The sequence below is a fragment of the Primulina tabacum genome, chromosome 15 (assembly GCF_025594145.1).
Source record: "Primulina tabacum isolate GXHZ01 chromosome 15, ASM2559414v2, whole genome shotgun sequence".
NCBI classification, from domain to species: Eukaryota; Viridiplantae; Streptophyta; class Magnoliopsida; order Lamiales; family Gesneriaceae; genus Primulina; species Primulina tabacum.
The window spans coordinates 3402562-3411597 of record NC_134564.1 but is presented as its reverse complement, the minus strand read 5'-3'; positions in this window follow the sequence as shown (position 1 = coordinate 3411597).

The window sequence follows — 9036 nt, the reverse complement described above, 5'->3', positions numbered from 1 at the left end:
TATATCTGGATGATGTTTGATGAGGTATTGTCACCGATTGATCAGGAGCTCGAATTTGTGAAGGAGAGTTAGAGGCGGAATCAGTTAAGTGTGGAGCCTAAATTGATATTGGAATGGTGGTGTCGATGTTTGGTGTATCCAGTGGCAATGGCAGAACCACACTAGGAAATGGATCAGTGTTGACAGTTGAAGTAACTGACAGATATGAAAATGTGTTTTCATGAAATATAACATCCCGACACACAAAGACTTCTTGACTCTTGATATCAAGTAGTTTGTAACCTTTAATACCTGGAGGGTAACCTAAGAAAACACAAGCACGACCCGGGGTGACAGTTTGTCACGATGAGCAGCTAGAGCAGAGGCAAATGCGAGGCAACCAAAGTTGTGCAATGTTGAGCAGTCAAAAGGTTTCTGTATAAGAGTTCATAAGATGACTTATTTTGAGTTGTGGGGAATGCTATCTGATTGATCAAGTTGGTTGCTGTCAATATACATTCTCCCCAAAGTTTAGAATGTACATGGGATTGAAAGAACAGAGCTCGAGCAACATTAAGAAGATGCTAATGCTTCCTTTTGACTACTGAGTTTTGTTGTGGTGTTTGCACACACGAGAACTGATGTAAGTTGCCTTTTTCAAGGAATAAATCGGTGAACGCAAGCTCTTTTGCGTTATCAATGTGAAAGGTTTTGATCTTCTTAAGGAATTGAGTTTCAACCATAAAAGCCATAAACATATCATGCATATTGAGATTTCCACCCATATCCAGTTAAATCATCATATAGCCCAAAACATAAAAGATGCGATAATCATATCAAAAAGGGGTAGAAACAGAATAACGGTGCTCGATCGAAACTTTCAAAAACGAAATGATTCATACGCAATATATTTTAAAACAAGCCCACTTACGAAAGACAAGTGTGCAAATTATGATATAACAATAATCCACTTACCTTAGACCGGAGGAAAACGAGAAGAACTCGGAAACCATAGAATAATCATTCAACCGACACATCGAAAACGCATCAGCACATCTACCAAAAAGTCAGCCGCATTATAAAATTCCTTGCGCCTTATTGAACCGTTGAATCGGGCTTAAACGTTTACAATATGTTCACAAGTACGTCAAACAAATTATGAACACTAGATATCGGGTTTTGAAGTCGTTTTAACATGTTGATGCACGAAAAACCGTATGTATGATGTTTCCGTCTAGAATCTGAGCAGTGTTTTTATGAAGGCTATAAACAAAACACCAACCGTTGGATTTTGCTGCAATTTGGATATGTTATTCAAAACATATGAAAGCATATTTTGAATGGTGGAGATCGGAGTCCCAGTACCCGAGCGAGAGAAACGAAATTTTTAACTTGGAAAGAGTTTTGATCATTCGTGCAGAATTTTTTTGGGTTTGCACAAAAATTGTATTAAATGCAACAACACTAACAGTGCTCTGCAAAAAGCAAAACTAGCAGTGCCATAATTAACAATTTTTGGAGTAGCCCTGTCAAGGTGGTTTAACCATAAACATAATTTTGACTAAGACATTGAGATTCATCTAATTTCCATGGTTTACTGATATCAGTATTTAGTTTTTATTCCCTCTAAGGGGCTGATGCTATATAACGGTTACAATCCAACCACGTGAGGGCCATAAACATATCATGCATATTGGGATTCCCACTCATATCCAATTGAATCATCACAGAGCCCAAAACATAAAAGATACGATAATCATATCACGAAGGGGTATAAACAGAATAACGGTGCTCGACCGAAACTTTCAAAAATGAAATGATTCGTACGCATCATATTTTAAAACAAGCCCACTTACGAAAGACAAGTGTGCAAATTATGATATAACAAAAATCTACTTACCTTAGACTGGAAGAAAACGTGAAGAGCTTGGAAACCATAGAATAATCATTCAACCGACACTTTGAATTTCCAGAAGCCATAGATCATTCAGCTTAAAATTGCTGAAGAAAAAAAAATAGAGATCAACGCGAAAGTATCAGAAATCAATGCGCCAACTTCGATCGAAAAATTCTATGCGGAAGCTTCTACTCTGATACCATATTACGTGAAGATGTGAAGCGCATATGAATCCATTCTCATTGACCATAATTGAGAAGATTAATCCATACGGTTTACAAAAGTCCTTATTTATCTAATATGATAACTATCAGTTAACTGTCATCTAACTAGCTAACTAACTATTAACTTAATATATTTGATAGCTTCTGCCATATCTCATCTTCATAAGGATTTTTCTTGGAACCGCCATAGCTAGCAAATACTTTCACCCTCGCCTTTCTTGTGATGAGTCGTGGAAAGGTAGGGACTGTATATATAGTCCCTATCCTGTCGAAGGGACATTTGAGATTTTCCATTAACATTTGGGTCTTCTTTTCTTTGAGAGAAATATGAGAGTTGGTGAGGAAAATGACAGATATTCTCCTTGTTCAATAGAGCGTTCTGTTTTCGATAGAATGTTTTGTGAGGAGTGTGTGTGTTTAATTTGTACTTTACTATATTACAATAACAATAAATCCAAATTTAATATCAATATTTTTTATTACATTTAAGAGATCAATATTTGTGAACCACAAAAATGCATGTACCAAATGTTAAATTTTTTCTTCATAAATTAGTTAGCATTTGAATAAAATAATTTTTTTAAAAAGAAATATTACTGTATATCAAAATTTTAGATGGTTATAAAACTTTATTATCCTAAAATTATTATAATTTTCATTTCGAAACATTGGTCTTTATATAATTTATATATATATATATATATATATATATATAACATTTAAAAATAAAAAGATGCATAAAAATCATAATATAATTATTATCAAAATAAAAATGAAATATTATATAATCATTACTCATGTTAACATCCATGCTTTTGCAGGCACTCTTGATAGGTTTGTTTTTGCAGTAAGCTCCGGTAGGTTGTGCCTTTTCTGTTGCAGTAAGCACCGGTAGGTTGTGGTACAAATTATCCAACTGTGCATTTAATATGATTCTCCTATACTCTAATATAATCAATCCATGACATATGTCTAAGGGGTTGAGATTACTCTACTTTCCATGGTTTACTGATATCAGTATTTAATTTTGATTCCTCTAAGAGCCGATGGCATATAACGGTTATAATCCCACCACGTAAGGGCCATAAACATATCGTGTATATTGGGATTATCACCCATATCCAGTTGAATCATCATAGAGCCCAAAACATAAAAGATACGATAATCATATCAAGAAAGGGTAAAAATAGAACAACGGCGCTCGACCGAAACTTTCAAAAACGAAATGATTTATACGCAAAATATTTTAAAACAAGCCCACCTACGAAAGACAAGTGTGCAAATTATAATATAACAATAATCCACTTACGTTAGACTGGAAGAAAACGAGAAGAACTCGGAAACCATAGAATAATCATTCAACCGACACTTCGAAAACATACCAGCACATCTACCAAAAAGTCAGCCGCATTATAAAATTCCTTGCGCCTTATTGAACAGTTGAATCTGGCTTAAACTTTTACAGTACGTTCACAAGTACGTCAAACAAATTATGAACGGTGGAGATCGGGTTTAGAAGTCGTTTTAACCTGTTCATACACGAAAAACCGTATGTATGCTGTTTTCGTCTAGAAGCTGAGCAGTTTTTGTACGAAGGCTATAAAAGAAACATGAACCCTTGGATTTGGCTGCAATTTGGATAAGTTATTCAAGACATATGAAAGCATATTTTGAACGGTGGAGATCGGAGTCCCAGTACCCGAGCGAGAGAAACGAAATTTTTAACTTGGAAATAGTTTTGATCATTCACTGCAGAATTTTTTTGGGTTCGCACAAAAATTGTATTAAATACAACAACACTAACAGTGCTCTGCAAAAAGAAAAACTAGCAGTGTCATAATTAACAATTTTTGGAGTAGCCCTGTCAAAGGGGGGTTAACCATAAACATAATTTTGGCTAAGACACTAAGATTACTCTAATTTCCATGGTTTAATGATATCAGTATTTAATTTTTATTCCTCTAAGGGGCCGATGCTATATAACGGTTACAATCCCATCCCGTAAGGGCCATAAACATATCGTGCATATTGGGATTCCCACACATATCCAGTTGAATCATCACAGAGCCCAAAACATAGAAGATACGATAATCATATCAAGAAGGGGTAGAAACAGAATAACGGTGCTCAACCGAAACTTTCAAAAACGAAATGATTCATACGCAACATATTTTAAAACAAGTCCACTTACAAAAGACAAGTGTCCAAATTATGATATAACAAAAATCCACTTACCTTTGACTAGAAGAAAACGTGAAGAACTCGTAAACCATAGAATAATAATTCAACTGACACTTCGAAAACGCAGCAGCACATCTACCAAAAATTCAGCCGCACTATAAAATTCCTAGAGCCTTATTGAACCGTTGGATCGGGATTAAACATTTACAATATGTTCACAAGTACGTCAAACAAATTATGAACGGTGAAGATCGGGTTTAGAAGTCGTTTTAACATGTTCATGCATGGAAAAACAATATGTATGATGTTTTCGTCTAGAATATGAGCAGTGTTTTTACGAAGGCTATAAAAGAAACACCAACTGTTGGATTTGGCTGCAATTTGAATATGTTATTCAAATCATATGAAAACATATTTTGAACTGTGGAGATCGGAGTCCGAGTTCCCAAACGAGTGAAACAAAATTTTGAACTTGAAAAGAGTTTTGATGATCCGTGCAGAATTTTTTTGGGTTCTCACAAAAATTGTATTTAATGCAACAACACTAACAATGCTCTGCAAAAAGCAAAACTAGCAGTGCCATAATTAACAATTTTTGGAGTAGCCCTGTCAATGTGGTTTAGCCAATAATGCTAAATCTGAAAAATAAATTTCGAAATAATATATAAATTATATCTAATTAAACTCGTATATTGCTAATCCTTAAAAATTAGGATTAGAAGTTTTAAAAACGCGGTGGGTTAAGCTATATATACTTTTCCTGATGAGCATTGATATATTAGACCATCTAGCCTCGATCGAATATGTCGAATTGAGCTCAATACTAAGCTTTCAATCATTCAATTTTCCATGTTAATTTGATTATTACTTGTATATTGGATGGGAAATTTCGGAGAAAGCCTTGGGCAACTTAATATTTTTGTAAAAGGCATGTGCTCGACTTAATCTACATTTAATTTTGTGCCCTGTATATATTTTGGACATATCAAGAATATAACACATTCTTTATTGAATTTGATTATTATCGACCTAGAATACAAGAAACATTTTGTGTCTGTTTCATATATAATTTAACAAATAGAAATCATTAATGTATGGTTATATTAAATTTGATTTCAAATTTTGTTTTCTTAGAAAGCTCAATCCATGAAAGTTAAATTATTTATTGTAATTTACCAGTAAATTGTAATCTTCAAAAGAATTCGATCAAGGAATTTTTTATTGTACAATCGTAATTTGAATTTAAATTTAGTTTGCTTTCGAGTCGAGGTGACATACATGGAGAAACGGCATGGCCTGAGTTTAATTTATATTGGAAAGATCAAGAATAAGTTTTTTGATTCCAGGAAATTAAAGGAAAAAACATATTTTTCAATATCGATATAGCAAGGGGTACATTAATAATAATAGATAGATGATCTCAATTTAATATACATTCATGATCACAAATCGCTTGCGAGCCGAAAAGTACGCAAATCTGACTTTTAATCGGATGTTGTGAGTCTCAATTCGTCCGTCTCTTCAAAGGTTAAATAATCACGTATTAATTCAATCATCTCCACAACTTGATCGTATGTGCTTAAATAATTAAAACAAGAGTGAGTTTCATGCATATCTCTTCTAATGTTAAAAAAATGGTGTTATTTCTTGTATGACAATTTTTTATTTCCTAACTGTCATATAGTTTTTTTAATTTATAAGTTGAGCACCATTATATATTAATCAAAATTCAAAAGCTCTAGAAATTTAGGCAAATTTTAATATGTGTGATATCAGCTTTATTTTGTCAATTATATGTGCAAATAGTGAAGTACTTCAAATGAATTTATTCAAAGATTTAAAATTTTTAGGTTCAAATTCATCTATTGATCTATATAAATTCAAACTAAAGAATATTATGAAATGGTTGAGGAGTCTATTCAAGGATTGCTAGTATCACTAAATCACAGGTAAAATTTTAGGCAATATCTTGCATTTTATATAATCATCCAAACACAATATTTTTTTAGGGTTTGTGAACCGATGTTTATATTTTTCTTTATAGTATAAATTATTTTGGAAAAATTTAATTTTCTTCTGGCTCTATATTTACTTCTATATTTGATTGATCATTCGTGTATATTTGGATTTCTACAACACGTTACTACCACATCAAAAGAATATTATATATTGTGTATGAATAATTGAATAAAACTAAAATAGTAGGTCTCTTGTGAGACGATCTCACGAATCTTTATCTGTGAAAAGGATCAATCATACCAATATTCACAATCAAAAGTAATACTCTTAGCATAAAAAAGAATACTTTTTCATGGATGACTCAAATAAGAGATCTGCCTCACAAAATACGACCCGTGAGACCGTCTCACACAATTTTTTGTCAAATTAAAACTACTCAATTAACGCAAGCATTTGTAAACTAATGTATATATTGTATATGAATAATTGAATTGAAGTGTTTTTCTTTTGGTGTTATTGCATAAAATCGTTTCATAACTATCACGTGGATTCAACCATTTCCACAATTAAGATAAGATCCATGCCTCTTAGTAACAATTTGAAATTTTCATCAACCAATTCTATATAGCCAGATAGAAAGAGACGGAGCTTTTAACAACGGTTTTATAAGACCTATGACAACGGTTTTTCACAGTTGTCTTTAGCCTTTTTTCTGTGGTGGCACTTGCCTGCTTGGACTTTCCTTTCTCAGTCAGAATATGATGCTTCTAAAAGTCATCCTTTTTCCCGAGCAGCAGTTTTGCATTCTGGTGGTCTTAAATGCCCAATTTCTAATCAAATACAAGATCGGAAGATACGTATGATGATTATAAGGTATTCACCGTGAGTAGTGGACTAATTCTCTATAGGTGTATGGTGATGAAGAATTCGAGAGATAATCTAGTAATAATATATCCAAACGCAAATCACATCACAAAGCAATGTATTTTCCTCCCTCCGTGCATTAGTGGGCATTGCAATGTCAATAATTGGGGATTTCTAACAGAAATTGAAGGTGGGGTTCTTAAAAGTTACACAGTAGTGGTGTCCTTCCTGCAACAGTGTAGATTTGAAGTAGTGTTTTCTAAAACTGGCAAGTGGGAGGCCTACACAGTGTCGACATGCTCACAAATTGACCACATATTCTTGTGATATCCAAGGAAATACCCGGATCATCCTGAAGCTAGGACTATGGTCAGAAAGATAAGGGAAGCTAAGATAAGAACCAGCTCGGGTACATCCCAGATTTGCAGCGACCAAAGACGCTGATCAGACTAGCATATGCTTAAGTGAGACGGGCTCTCGGCTTAGCCCGAGTGGTGTAATAAGACTTGGAAGAGAGGGCCTCGCACCACAATTATCTGCCCGAACACCTCGGTACATGTGTCATTTCTGACTCCTCTGTCGAATCATGAGAATTTCAGGGTAAATGCTCTTAGTAGAGATTATCCAACATACTTCAAGATGAGAGTATCCGAGGTTAGAATTTCAATTAAAGTCCTCTTCGAGATTCTTAGTAGGGCAGGTTTGATTCGATGGATCTATGGATCCTATCATGGTAGCTACAAGCACCAACTCTTCTTAACAGTGCTTGTCCATAGATATGAGATACCATTCTCGAAATCATTAGCTTGACAATCAGTGTCTAAGACAAGACCATAGCAGTATGGGTCGTCATGCCTGCTAACAAGGGACATGCTATGGGCAGTAGTCAAAGGACAGGGCGTGAGCAGATGTCTAATCAAGAACAGTGTTTAGACACCACAATCAAGGTCATCTTCTCCCATATAAGTACCCAGTTTTGTTCATTCTTTTGAGAGAATGAGACATTGCATTCTACTGCATTCAATAAATTCTCTCTCTATTTAGTGAACTCTGTACTAACTTGAGCGTCGGAGTGACTACGTTGAAAACCTTCTAGCGCCCTGCTGAAATTTTCTTGTTTAGCATGTGCAGATAGTCTGACTCGAGCTCATCCTAACCAATCAAGGGTACTCGCAGGCCAGACCCATCCCACCAGGCCAGACCATCTAGGTTCATCTCACTAAGCCAAGCCACCTAAACTCATCCCATCAGACCAGGCCAGGCCGCCCGAGCTCGTTTCATCAGGCCAGGAGTGGCTCATCCCATCACGTCAAAAATCATTACAGGGAAATCACAGTTCTTGGCTTTGTAGATTTCCAACTCAGCTCACCCAATCTACTCGAGGATCTTCATCTTGCATTGGACATCTATTGATATCGATGAAATTCTGCATTAGGTATCTCCAATAGAACAGATAATTGCATATGATCATCACATAAACCCCAATTCGTTGCACGCCATTGGTTTGCCTATCGACATAGATAATCGGCAGTAGCAAAAAGACAAGATGAAAATGTGTAGCAATACTTACCAAAGATGTCTAAGATATTTGGAATCTACTGCACTGATTCTGAATGTTTGGATCCTTAAAGATTAGGGTTGTTGTGATAATATGTGTTTGCAGCATATGGTAGAGTACATATATGTTCTTAGCACTAAAAGAGTTGATTTAGAGCCAATTTCTTTCCATCCAATTGATTCTGACATTGTTTACCTTGGACGTGATACCACATGTATGTCCTACGACACGAGATCAAAGATGATGCAAGTTCTAAAGACTTTGAAGACTTCTAAAAAGAAACCCAATATTATCCATGGTGTATGTCATTTACCCTCATGATTCTGCCGCTGCCTGTCTCCATCCCCTTGTCTCTTCAGTTAAACTATTCTCAT